The sequence below is a fragment of the Lepus europaeus genome, chromosome 4, assembly GCF_033115175.1.
Source record: "Lepus europaeus isolate LE1 chromosome 4, mLepTim1.pri, whole genome shotgun sequence".
NCBI lineage: Eukaryota > Metazoa > Chordata > Mammalia > Lagomorpha > Leporidae > Lepus > Lepus europaeus.
Genome location: NC_084830.1, coordinates 40,931,651 through 40,946,234, shown reverse-complemented (window position 1 = coordinate 40,946,234; position 14,584 = coordinate 40,931,651).

The following is a 14,584-nucleotide window of genomic DNA, read 5'->3' as shown; positions in this document are numbered from 1 at the left end:
CCAAGCATGCTCCGGACTTGGCCCATGCCATGCCTTCTGCACAATGGCTGCTTGCCCACATGCCCCTACACCTTGTCCTCTGACTTCCTGCAGCTCTGTGTCTGTCCCCTCACCACACAGGGGCTCTCGGTTACTCGTCTAAAGCCACATCACCAGCTTCAACACTGCCAGGACTCTCATCTGGCTTTATTTTGGTTCGCGGCACTTGTGACCCTGACATTGTGTGTGTATGAGTTATCTCCCCACACTCAAGCGGAAGCTCCATGGGAGCTGAAACTTTGTTTTGCTCATGGCCACATCCTGGTATCTGGAATACACACCCATATTAGTGCGTTAGTGACATCATAAATGTTTGTTGATTGAATATAAGTGCTTATGCTCTCCCCAAGTGAATCTTGGGCAGCCACTCTGGGGTACAAACTACCAGAGTAGCTATTCTGATGTAAATTCTCAAATATTAAAGTGTAGCCTGTCTCTGCCTATCACAGTTTCCATTGCACATAGGGAGCAGAGAGTACCCGAGTCTGTCCTTTGAAAGCTCAGTGGCCAGCTCTGGGCTCATCAGGGAGTGCAACTTCTGTTCCTTTTGGCCTTCTCTAGGGTTCCCCAAGGCAACCACACATGCCCCGTCCTCATCTGGGTGGCAGCGTGCCTGCCCTGCAGCCCTGGGATGGGAGGTGTGCCACTGCCACCTCCCCTGAGGACACACCAAGGGTTTGCAGCAGACTTCAGAGCTGGCCAAATGCTACTTTCCTGGGTAGTGAAACTCATCTCTGGAGGTTTGTTAGTCTTAGAACTTAGACGACATCCCAGAAGTAACCAAGCAAGGCATGGAGTCATGCTGGATGGCGGTTATGGGGAGAACGAGGTAAATACTGTGTGTGCAAGGAGCTTCATGGTTTATGAAAGACTTGCACATCTCATCCTCCCTCGACCCTCTTAACAGGGTGCAGGCATCAGGGCCTCACTTTGCACCAAAGAAATGGGCTCACAGAAGTAGTCTTCTCCAAAGCGACTCTGCTGGTGAACGAGAGTGTTGAGACTTAACATCTTCTCCATTCAAGGGTTCATACCCCAGATGGCCACAATGGCCAGGACTGAGCCTGCCAAAGCCAGGAGCTTCATTTGGGTCTCCCACATGGGTGGCAGAGGATCAAACACTTGGGCCATCTTCTGCTGCTTTCCTAGGCCATTAGCAGGGAGCTGGATCAGAAGTGGAGCAGCCAGGACATACACTGGCCCCTTTATGGCATGCCAGCATCACAGGAAGTAGCTTTACCCACTACACCACAGTGCTGGCCCCAGAGCACCATGATTCTCAAAGAAGAAATTGAGGTGGGCAGATTGAAGAGTGCTTTCCCAGTTAACAAAATAAAGTAGAAGCAAAAGTGAGCTTTGAACTGAGTTCTAGCTAACTCCAGAGCCAACCTCTTAGCCACAACTTTGTATTTCCTCTACTGAACAGAGTCATAAAGACAAACCATTCAAGTTGCCCAGAAAAGTCCCTCTCTGAACTTCCTCCGTGTCTGAAGTCTTGACCACCTGCCCTTCCCTAGTTCTGTCTTCACACTAAAGTGTAGCTGATCATTTCTAAAGACAGCCGGGCACCTCCATTCATTTCACATCGCATCCATAAGCAAAGTCAGCTGCCATCTCATCTCATTATGTTCCTCTCACTAACAAGTCCCACCCTGCTCTTCCAGGTTCATTCTTGTAGCTTCACCCCTCTCAGCCCCCATTCGCCACCACGGTGTTCACAATCTTCTCTCTCCTTCCACAAGGCCCTTCCCACAGAAGGTGCCCTGGGCTGCCTGCTCCACCTGCCAGATGCGCACTCGCCTCCTTTTAGATGGGGGATGTCTGTTGTGGTCCCCTTGCGACTTTTTTTCAGCACTGCACATTCAGCAAATGGAGAATTTGTCTTATTCACAAGTCTCTGGGCCCGAGGACCCCCACCCTAAGAACTGCACCAAAGGAACCGCACTCAAAAAGCTCTTCACATTTGAACTTGACTTACACATCATGCTCCTAGACTTTCCAAGAATGCCATAAAGGAACGTGATAGATATAATTTTGCCTGTGGGGGAGACATTAACTGCTTTGTCCACAGGGCTGGCTGTGGTAGATATTATCTGAAGATCACCATCATTGATTCTCTCTCCACTTGTATGCACATCCCATTCCATCAAAGTGTAGAGTTCATTTCCCCTCTCCTTGGGGTGCCTTCCTATGGAAGCTCAAGCCGCATGGAAAAGCCACGTGGAGACCAACTGAAGTGTCCTGGTTGACAGTCTCAGCCAAGAGCCAGTGACAGGCAGCTACAAGTGAGCTGTCTTGGATGTTCCAGCCCAGATGACTCTACCACGGCTACCACCACATGCAGAAGAATCTTCAAGTTGAGTCTAGTCAACCCCAAAAGTTTTGGGAGATAAGATAACTTTTAAGCTCCCAAATGTTGCAATGGGTTGCGATAGAGCAATAGATAACTACAACAAGCCACAATGCCTAGAACAGTAGAGAGAACACAGTAGAAATTCAGGATTCAGTTGATAATGAGTGACAGTGCCTTCCGACTTGCAAAACCCTTTCTGAGAAAAGGCTTCCAATGCCCCCGTCTCCCCAGCCAAGCTAATTAGGCCAGATATAAACAGCTGACCTCACCGCAGATCCCAGAACACACAAAGGGCAGAGCTTTGGGAATAGGCAAGAGTGACAACTACAGCTATCAGAGCCTCTAGTGATGATTTTTAATGTGAGTTACACAGCATAAGTGGGTAAGTGGTGGTAGAGTGAAGGGTTGCAATCCACATTCACATAAGCAAAAGCCATGAAGTTGCATTGCTCAGGGAGCCATCAAGGTTAGAGGTAAAAGAATCCACGAAGCAGCAAAGCACAAGGCACAGAGCTGAGATCAGAGGGAGAACAAGCAGGGAGCCGGTCATCTCGAGAAGTGGCAGGGGTGCCTGAGAGTGGCCGAGATACTGTAATGGTAGAGTAGAAGAGTAGAGAGCGAGAGATTTTGCTTCTTAGAGGAAAACCAACTAGGTCAGTTGCTGAAACTAAATTGTATTCTGAAGGAGCAGTTCCTCTTGTGAAAGTCCCAGACATGCAACCGCTCTGTCTTCATTGCTTCCCGTGTAGTCACACAAGGAAACCTGTGCGTGCCAGGGTTCTTTACAGCCTCGAAGGGTCTTTACTGACCTGAAAGGAGGTCTACATCTGTCTGTTACACAGAGCGTGGATGCATGAAGCTTTTTCTTGGAAACTCTGAGATACCAAGAAATGCTCTTGAAGCCCTATGTGCCCGAGAACACTCGATGCATGCTTTGTAGCAGTCAGGACTACACCATATTGTGCTATAATCACAAGTCCCCCACATCTGTATGGCTTACTTCTCTCAAAAACTCTGCTTCCTGTCTGGATAAGCATCTCAGGCAGCTGTCCATCCTCCATGATGGTTCGATGCCACCCTATCAACTTGCACTTTCATGATAAGCAGTGTATAGCAAGCATTCTTGGAACAACTCTCTCACTGACATTGACCTTAACCTGCCAATGGCTGCTCTCTTCAAACACCCATGACCCTTCTCAGGAGCATGCTTACAGAGAACACTGGCGATGGTAGAGCACTGTCCCGCCCAGAAGCAGCTTTCAATGCACAACAGGTAGGAAACTGGTCGATAGGTACCCCAGTCTCAGCTGGAACAACTGTCTCCAAGAGCTCCAAGTCTAGTAGCCAACAGGTTACTGGCTTTCTGATGCACCCTTGGTTGGCTCCCTTGCCTTACCTGCCTGCCTTTGTTGCTATTTCCTCCCAAACTACTCACTTCCAGGTCATCTTTTTTTATGGCTACTGATGTCTATTGTACCAGATGTTAACCCCCCTGTAGCAAAGTTATTAAGACAGTTGGAAATAGTGACTCTTCATAGCAAAGGTGTAACAAAAGCAAATGTTAAGAGAAGTAAAAGATAGAAAATAATTCCAAAGAAAGTATCCAGTAAACATGTAAGCAATCTGAAGATGTAGTGAAATATATGTCAAGTGATTGCATTTCGGCTCAGCCCTCTGCAGGGGATGGGACTAGTGTTGTACAGTAAGGCCACTGAGAAACCCAAATGAGGTGGGGGAAGAGGAGCCTCAACATGGCTTCCCCAAATACCACATGAGCTAAATTCTGAAAGGTTATTGTGTTTTTCAGTGAGGTACTTGGAATTTTGAAATGATTTTTGTGAGGTAACATATTTTTAATTTCCATGAGAGTCAAAGGCTTGGTGCTCCACTAAATAGAGTTCAACAACCAAAGAGTACAAAGACCCTAGTGGGGCGGGAATAAAGGCAAGGGCTACAAAACAATAATCAAACAGAAAGGTGTGGAGAACCAAGGCCTTTCCCAAGCCAAGAGGTAGGGGAAGAGCGCCGAGGAGAATTGCATCCACTACTTTTTCATTAAACATTTATTTATTTATTTGAAAGTCAGAATTACACACAGAGAGAAGGAGAGGCAGAGAGAGAGAGAGAAAGAGAGAGAGAGGTCTTCCATCCGCTTGTTCACTCCCCAGTTGGCTACAACAGCTAGAGCTGAGCCAACCTGAAGCCAGGAGCTTCTTCCAGATCTTGCCATGTGGGTGCTGGAGCCCAAGGACTTGGGCCATCTTGTACTGCTTTCCCAGGCCATAGCAGAGAGCTGGATCAGAAGTGCAGCAGCCAGGACTCGGACCAGTACCCATATGGGATGGCAGCACTGCAGGCGGTGGCTTTACCCGCTACACCACAGTGCCAGCCCCTGCATTCACTATTAAAAGTCCCCATCCAGAAGTAACACAAGTCACTTTGGTCAAAGCGAGTCATCTGTCCGCGTCTGGCTCTAGGACAGTCCACTCGTCCCCACTGTCAGACTGGCTGGGACCAGACGTTGGCGACTCTACCTCTGTGCGTAGAGAGAACAGAAGGAATTCAGCACTCTCGCCCATGACTTCTTTACCTTGACTGAAGTTGTCTTTGATCCCAGAAGGGCTCCCTTCGGGAATGTGATTCTCCCCACCTTAGAGACAGAGCATGCGTATTTCGGGGCACAGGACAGTAAGGTGATCCAGTGTTGCAGTGGATTCATTTCTAAGAGGATTCATTCTGAGAGGAGGAGCGTGGTGGGGGCAAGAGGCACGGAGTCACCACACAGACCCCGGGAGGGAGTCGGGGGAAAGCAGGCCTGAGGCGAGCAGCCCGCAGACTCGTTTATTTCAGTTGCTACAGCTGCTTATATAGCCAAGGCAGCCAATTTGGTCAAGGGGTGGTCTATGCCCTAACCAATCACAGCCTGTTGCCAGGTAGGCTCCAAAGCCATCCAATCACAGCCTGTTGCCAGGTAGGCTCCAAAGCCATCCAATCACAGCCTGTTGCCAGTCAGGCTCTGTTGCCAGGCAGTTTCTGAAACCATCCAATCATGGCCTGTTGTCAGTCAGGCTCTGTTGTCATGTGGTTTCCAAAGCCATCCAATCACGGCCTGTTGCCAGGCAGTTTCTGTTGTCAGCGGCCATCTTGGCATGACCTTCTCACCTTCTCATTCCACCACAATCCAGCAGCTGGAAGGGTGACCATAGGTGTCAAACATGAGCATAACTCAACACAGAGCCAGGCAGCCTGCCCACAGCTGCAGGAGTGCGGTGCTGGGGTAAAGGCACACCATGTAATGGCTGCTGTGCTGCTGAAGAACCAGAGTGACTCCATTTTTAAACAATAAAAAAAGCAGCCTCCGTTTCCCATAGCAGACCCGGGTCCTTGTAAAAGCAGGCATTCAGGCACTCCAGAGATATCAAAGCTTACCAGGGACAGCAAGCTTGGTAGACCAAGGACAGCACAGTAGAGATTGCTGAACAAAGTAACTCCCTGTACCCAGAGCTCCCGTGCTGTAAGCCCCCGCTGTAACTCCCTGTACCCAAAGCTTCCGTGCTGTATGTAACTCTTTTTCCTGCTGACGTAGCCCTTTTTTCCTTTAAAAACTCTCCCAAACAAAGACCGGGGCCTCACTCCTTCCTCCGCTGTGCCGGTTGGTTGGATGGGGGTCCCTGTCGTGGCTTGTACTCCCGAATAAACCTTGCTTTTGCAGTTCGGTGTGATGGACTCTCTGGGGGTCTCTGCGTGGATCTAACGATCTGGGCACAACATATTTTTTGGTGCCCAACACTGCCACCCTCAGTGCAAGCCGAGGAGAGCCCGCCTCTCAGCAGCCCCCGTGACTCCACTCCTTGGTGGCCAGCACCAGACGAATGGCTGTGGAGGTGCAGGAATGAAAGCCTCAGTTCCCGGGCAGGCACACTCTTCACCGAGAAGTGCGAAGACACACCATGCAAACAGGAGAGCTGGGAGATGTGCAAGTCCAAGGCTTAAGAAAAACACGTTACAGTGCTTCCCTCCCCTTCACCGCAGAACTTCTTGAATGCATGTCTAAAGGCATCCATTTCCTACTGCTGTTCTAACAAATGACCATGAACACATTGGCTTTCACCAAAACGTCTCCTTCCACCCTTGGGTCAGTCAGAAGTCCAAGGGCAGGCTCGCTGAACTGCAGGTGAGGTAGCACCCAAGCTGCTGCTGCTTTTTTTTTTTTTTTCTTTCGGAGGCTCTCTGGCAGAACCCACTTCCTGCCCTTTTCCAACGTCTGCAGGCTGCCTCCATTCTTTGGTTCCTGGTCTTGTCCTCACATCTCCAAAGCCAGCAGCACGGCAGGCTTCGAACCTCCTCTGTCATCCCTTTCCTCTCTAAATGCACCGGAAAAGCTGCTCTCCTTTGCAAGACTGGTGTGGTTAGATGTGACCCACCCAGATAATCCAGGATAAGCTCCCCGTGCCTTTAACCACATAGCAAGGTGCATTTTGCCAGGTCAAGTAACCTGTTCACAGCGCCTGGGGAGTAGGAGGTGGATATCTTGGGGTGGTCACTATTCTTCCTATCAAAACACATTAAAAAATTGTGTAAACCCTCACTTTGGTGAACAGCACATTCAGAGTGTAAAGAACAGTTGGCAGAGATGCACACACAGACAGAGCGGCTCCAGATGGAGGAAAACATCCTTGCTAACAATGAAGGGAATGTACATGTCAAACAACTTTGATGCCATCGTATTCCTTATAAGCTAGCAAAAATAAATAACCAGGCTAGAGATCCACTGTGCATGTAGCTTCTGGGAGATAAACAGTTGACGAGGCTGGAAACCGTTCCAGCCTTTCTGACTGCAAGCAGCTTGGCGATAGGTAGAAAGATGTTCACATCTTTTTTTTTTTTTTTTCAAATATCTCATATTTAGGGCTGTTGACCTAAGGAAATGACCACAAAAAGAAAATTTTAGAAGCCATTGATCTAAACAAGCCTTCACAGTTGCATAATTTGTAATAGAGAGAAACTGGAGACAACCCAAATGTCCCAAAATAGAGCTCTGGATGAGCTAACTGTGGCATATTTACAAGATGGACTGTGCCATCATCATTAAAAAGACAGCTTTATGGATTGTGTTGACTCTGGGTTATGTGGGCCTGAAATATTATTAATAAAAGAGCACAGGACAAATGGCAAGTGCATAGCTATTTCAACCACAGAAAAATAAATAGGCTTATACTGTTGTTGATAAAATAAAGACGATGTGGATGTAACAATTTAATGTTGAGGATCTTCTAGAGCATCAAATAGCCAACTTTTTAAAAGGTGAAGGAGAGATTGTGGCAACTGATTTTTTAAAAAGTGATTTAAGGCCAAGTGAAATGTAAACATGCATGTTCATGTATATGAGATGTGTTTATTAAATTGACAGGCACCTACAGTGTATGCATCCAGTGAGGAAAACAGAAGAATAACGGAGGGCACCTGGGCTTAATGAGCATCCAAGAAACCAAAGGGGCATAGGGATTACAGCCCATGCAATCTATTGTTTGTGGAAAATGGAATTAAAAGATAAGTTTATTTCAGTGCAAAAAAGCCTGAAACCCAGGATAGTTTTTTTTTTCATAATACACATCTGCTGTGAATTTTTGAAGATCCCTCATATAAAAGAATTTTTTGTCCAATTCTGTGGAAAAGACTTTACATTTTTAAATTGTGTTTTTAGAAATACTAAATTTTATAAGTACTTGCTAACATTTTGTGAAACATTTTTTAATAGAATTAGGCATTAGGTAATAGTGTGAGATTATTGATGTTTGTTTAAAATGCTGATTGGGGGTATAGGGGCTGGTATTGTGGCATAATGCGTTAAGCCACTTCCTGCGATGCCTGCATTCCATTTGGGCACTGGTTGGAGACTGGCTACTCTGCTTCTGATCCAGCTCCCTGCTAATGCACCTGGGAAAGCAGTGGAAGACGGCCAAGTGCTTGGGGACACACATGCACATGGGAGACCCAGATAAAGCTCCTGGCTGCTGGCTTTGGTCTGGCCCAGCCCTAACCATTGTGGTCCTTATGAAGAATGAGCCAGTGGATGGAAGATCTCTCTCTCTCTCTCTGCAACTCTGCCTTTCAAATAAACAATAAAATCTTTTTTTAAAATGCTGATTTTGGGGGCTGGTGTTGTGGTGCAGTGGGTTAAGCTGCCGACTGTGACACTGGCATCCCATATGGGCGCTGGTTCAAGTCCCAGCTGTTCCACTTCCCATCCAGCTCCCTGCTAATGCACCTGGGAAGGCAGCAGAAGATGGCCCAAGTTTCTTGGGCCCCTGCACCCATGTGAGAGACCCCCAAAGAAGCTCCAGGCTTCTCTATGGCACAATCCTGGCCATTGTGACCATTTGGGGAGTGAACCAGTGGATAGAAGAATCTCTCTCTTCAGAAAAAAAAATGTTGCTTTCTTACTACTGTTTTTTAAAAATGCTCTTTTAAAACACTGGGACTATATAGAAAAGAACAAAGAAGAAAGTACAATGTATCACCTAAAGTCCTAAGAAATAATTATTGTTGACGTTTTATAAGCATCATGTTAGCCAGACTCATCTGGTCACGGTTCAACCAGAGAATCTGTAGGAGACATATGAGGGGACTTCAAAAATTCACCGAAAATTCAAATTCCCTTTTAACCCCATTTCCCCATGGACATTATAAAGCCCCCTTGTGTATTAATAGATTCATTGCACAGAATTGGTTTCACAACCCTGGGGCTGGCTACACAAGTCTGACGTCGGCAGGACAGGCCACCACGAAGGGTGGGGCTAAGGAACTCTGGGGCACAAGTGGAAGCAGCTGGATTTGGGCAGAATTTCTTCTTCAGGAAAACCCCAGCTCTACTCGTAGAGGCCTTTGAGCTGAATCAAGCCCACCCAGGTTACCCAAGAAAGCGTCCCTTACTTAAAGCCAATTGATTAGGACTTTAATCTTATCTAAAGAGATACCTTCACAGCAATGATGAGCATTTGATTGAGTAACTGGGAGTTTAGCCCAATGAAGAGGACATGTCAAAGGACCATCCACCCTGTGTCAACATGATCCTCAAATACACCTCCTCAAGCCATACTTAATCTCCAAATAAAGATAACAACCATCATACTTCTGCCTAGTGTGTACAACTCAAATCAAATTAATACTTTCCCAAATCAATGGATGCCATGTCCTCACCTTTCTCCTGTGATATGCTGCAACTTAAATATTGGATAAAAAGTTAACTATTGGTAATACAGTTTATGTTAGATGATAAGGGGATAAAAGTGAGAATATCTTATTATATAAACATTCATCGGAACATAAAGAAGAAACACAACTACAGTCCTCATTTTTGCAACTGGTACTTATGACTACAGTCCTCCCTTTGTCCTTAGCAAGCACCTCAGCTGAGCATGGTTCTTTACATGGTGGACTGATCCAAGCCTGCACTCCTAAAGGATCTAGGATATTAGTTTTCCACTGACTTTAATGACAGGCATGGTAGTACTAGGGTGTTCAGAGGAATGTCCGGTATTCCAGACACACTCCTCCTTACTTCTGCTATGAAGCAGGGGCCAAGTTTTCACTGGTAGTCCAGATCATCACCCTGGCCTGTAGAGGAATTCTTCTTTCTCTGCTGAGTCAGAGGCACGAGGAGCCCAGAGTGGCCAAGCAGCAATCTCAACCTCCAGGTCAAACAACCACTGTTGTGTATGTTAGTAAAATGGTGCCGTCTTATCTGCAGCACCATCTATGCCCCAGATGCCATCTTGGGCTCTGGCCCCTGTTGTCACCCTGCATAGTCAGCTTCGGTCCTAAACCCAATGGCCCAACCACAAGCATCAGCTCCACCCCGACCATAATAGGATTCACCGCTCCCACTTCCATACCCCCTTCGAGAGCATAACAGGACCTGCTTCCCACACACGTGCTCTCTCTCCTGATCTCTCTCGACTCTCCTCTCTCTCTTCTTCTTCACTCTTTCCCTCTGGCCTGTTGGGTTTCCCCTACCTGACAATAAACCTTTCCCTTAACTCTGGTGTTTGGTGTGTTTGGTGGTGATCTTACAGTACATCTTGATAGGAAGAGTTCACCCTTTGGAACTAAAGCCTCCAGCTCAGCAGAGCTTAAGGAAGTAGGGATGGGAAGCAAACATTTTGCTAGAAGACAATTAGACATTTCTATTTCTCCCCCTTTGACTCCCATTCACTAGCTCTAGCTATGAGAGAAACAGCACCACAATGGCCATGCTGGTGTGGAGTATATACAACAACTTGGAGAACACTGTCCCTACCCTGTCAGGTGCTGCCACTGGCCAGTGCCACAATTGAGCCTTCAAAAGGCCATTCCTCCATCATACCAAGCCAACCAACGAGATGGAGAAAGTGGTAGCCAAATGGTGGTAAATGGTTACCAAAGGCAAGGTAGACTGAGTACTGTAACAGGTACAGAGTCAAGGCGGTAACCAGGAAAGTCTGACTTGCTGAGACTTGCACCTTTGGTGGGCTGAACCTGGTGTCCCATGCTGCTAATGGGGATGAGGGAATGACTGTCAATGGGTACAGGGTTTCTCTTGGGGTGATAAAAATGTCTCCAAGTTAGACAGTGTTATGGCTGCAAAACTTAGTGAATATACTAAAAATTATTGAATTATACATCCTAAAGGAGTAGACTTTATGGTATGAAATTCATGGTATTTGATAATTTATAATGTCTCTACTCTTTAAAATATGCATTCAAATGCATATGTTGTAGAAAGATTTGAAAGTCCATATAATACCAAAACAAAAATTATGTAAAATTCAAAAATGGACAAATGGAAGAGAGAAATACAATTTCAACTTTCAAAAGACTAGTGCTTTGGTACTTAACATCTACCTACTAAGAACAATACACATTAAAGCCATGACCTGCCTACTACAAGGATTAAATATTTATAGATGATCCTTCCCAAGATGTATACAGATGGGGTAAACTGCCTGCTAGCCTTCCACCCTCCTAAACATTCAGTATAGTTAACGGAGAAGATTCCAACAGCGGTCATATCTCAGGAAGAAAAACCTGTGCCTAGGCTGGTTCTGGAAGTGGATGCTGAACCGTGGCTGACCCAGTAGAGAAGATTGAGCCCAGAAATATCAATGGCGCTGACTCTGGTCACACGGCTTTGATAAGAACATCTTGCCTCTCGTGTAGCCTGTTACTAACATACGATGTCCAGCAGTGTCCGTCATGTGTACTCATTGACCCTACGCATGTGCTTCCGTCTCTAGGGGAAGCCATTGAGCAGGTCCCTCCTGCTTCTCCATAACCTAGCCCACCTGGCAGCCCCTGGGGGTGAAGGAACTTCAGCCAGGCTTTCCAAGGGTCATTCTTGAAATAATCTCACAGCATTTCTCACGGAGAGGGCCATGCCCAGGGCCGGGTCACCTCAAGGGCCCTCCTGAAGTCTTCCTTGAAGACCAAAATGGGACTTTCTGGGGCTCCAGAGGCTTTTCTCTCCAGAGAGGCTGAACCATGGCTCCCTGGGATCACTACTCTCTTAGGGCCCTCCCCCTCACTTTCTTCCTCCAGCCAGCAATGCCTTGTGGGAGGCAGCTCTTTAGAGAGAGCCTGCCTGATTGATTTATTTTGATTTCCACCGAGACTACTGTGCTCATGGTTTTGTTTTTTGATTCATTCCCCCTGCACTTCTGCGATACCAAAGCATCTGAGAAGTTCAAGAACATGGTCCTTGTGTCTGTTTAAACAGTGCTTTGTTTCTGAAGGGCCAGCTTAAGTGCAGGAGGAACTACCTGGCTTCCCATCCTAAGAAATCTTCAGGAGAGCTGGTTCCATTTGATAGAACACAAAAGGTGGGCGGGGTAGGTGGCTGGAAAAAGCCAAACCTCCAGGCTTCCAAGCCCTGTTTTCCAGCGTGCACATCCCACTCCGTGCTTTAAATAGCTGCTCTTTGCTGCTTCCACATCCTCGTGATCAGTCCCTGTCAGTGGGAACTGCATTGTGAATTCACACCTGGAATTCCTCAGTTCTGTGACCAGATGAGTGCCTGGACCCTAAAAGATCCAGCTGAAGGAAGTCCAAAGAGCAGAGAGGGAGATAAAATGAAGTGAGAACCAGGGGTTGAGGGGCAGTTTTCTTAGCATCACACAAGGCCTACTGTGAGTTCAACATTCAATACCTTGCATAAAGTTCATCAGTGGACTCCGGGGGCCTCAGCGTCACGCTGGTCCCATGGAATTTACAAGGCACTGTGTTCAGGGTAGGGGTCTGGTTCTACTCAGTCTGAGGGGCCCAGAGGTTGGGCTGTGTTGCACCCAAATCCCCTGAAGACGACTTTTTTGTCACACTCATACATGTCTGTGTGTGTGTGTGCACATGCATACACATATATACCCCCAAACAACCCCAGGATGGGTCCCGATACAGAGAGACAGCCAGAGTGATTTGAAAAGTTCCCTAGGTTACTCTGCTAGATGATCTTATCTGCAACCCAGCCATTGCCCTGGCTGAACACAAAAAAAGCCACAGGAAATCCTTTCCTGCTTGCCCAAAAATGCTGCCTCCCTCAACGTACCAGTTAAAACAGTGAGCACAACTTGAACTGGTTTAAGACAAGGGAAGGTAGTGACTCACTTCAGTGTGGCTCAGGTGCAACACCCAGGACTCATATCCAGGATATGATCCCATTCCCTCTCTGTCCTCAGCGTTGGTTCCAATTTCTGGCCCCATGTGATCGTGGCAGTTTGAGCAACTCCATGCTCTCTCCTTCATGTCTGGCAGGGAGACAGCATGTGTTTCCCCCGGGGTTTCTGCTGACTATTGCATTGCACGTCATTAGCTCAGTCTGAATGAGTCACCATGCCCAAGAGCAGGCAGCCTCACAGCACGTGGTTTTGGTAGCGATCCCCCAGGTTCTTCCTCGAAGGGCTTTACTTAGATCACTAGGAAGGGGAGAAAGGAGCCGACACAGATTTCTCCAAGGCTTCCTATTCTGAGGTTGACACTCAGCAACTCAGCATACCCTGAGTGTTCCCTGGTGGAGGGGGAGCACATGGAGAGAAGGCAGTAGACGGAATCCAGGCCCATGCTTGCTCACAGTGGGCACCCTGGGTTCAGAACCAAGTCAGTCTGAATGGCCCAGGGTTTTCTGGAACGGATTCTATGGAACTCCACCCAGACCTCCTCTTCAGGGCCAATGTATTTATTCCTCAGAATGTCAGCCACTAACAGCTCGCAGCTGCACCCCTCACTGAACATCATCTTCACCCCACAAAGTTATATCTTGCTCCAAATTATGCCCCTTGCGGCTGGCACTGTGGTGTAGTGGGTAAAGCCACCGCCTGTAGTGCCAGCAACCAATATGAGTGCTGGTTCAAGTCCCGGCTGCTCCACTTCTGATCCAGTTCTCTGCTATGGCCTGGGAAAGCAGTAGAAGATGGCCCAAGTGCTTGGGCCCCTGCACCCACGTGGGAGACCTGGAAGAAGCTCCTGGCTCCTGGCTGTTGTGGCCAACTTAGGAGTGAACCAGTGGATGGAAGATTCTCTCTTCTCTCTCTCTGCCTCTCTGTAACTCTGCCTTTCAAATAAATAAATCTTAAAAAAATAATTATGCCCCTTTCTGGAGGGCAGCCCATAGCCCTGACTGGTTGAGGCAAGGCTTTGAAGTCCAGGCCCTTTTGCCTCCATGTGACCCAACTATGGAAGACTTCCTCATCTCTAGGTCTCCTTATAAGGTGCTGCAACCACATTGCTGGTCAGCTTCTCACTCTGTCCAATCCTGCCTTCATCATGTCCTTACAGGAACACATCCAAAAAGCAACCCTTTCAAAAAAAATCCTTCTGCACATAATTCTGTTTTATATTCTGTTTCCAGGGGAATCCAATATAAGAGCTAAATCTTCCACTCGTCCTAAGAAAGTAAATACAATGGAAAAGAAAAGAAGGAATCACTTTAATTTCAGGTTAGCACTGGGTGCAGCTGGACTTTCGTTTTGATTTTAGACAACTTTGTTAGTTTTGAAGAGAAATATTGTGCATGGGGCCTGGAATAGCATAGCTGCCTCTACCAGCTCTTCTTTCACATTTTAGACACTCACAAGTGCTTTCCAGACAGCTAAGAAGTGCTACGTGGAACATTCCAGAAACCAAGTGCTTCTAGACAGCAAAAGGAGAGGTGAGAAGGCAGAG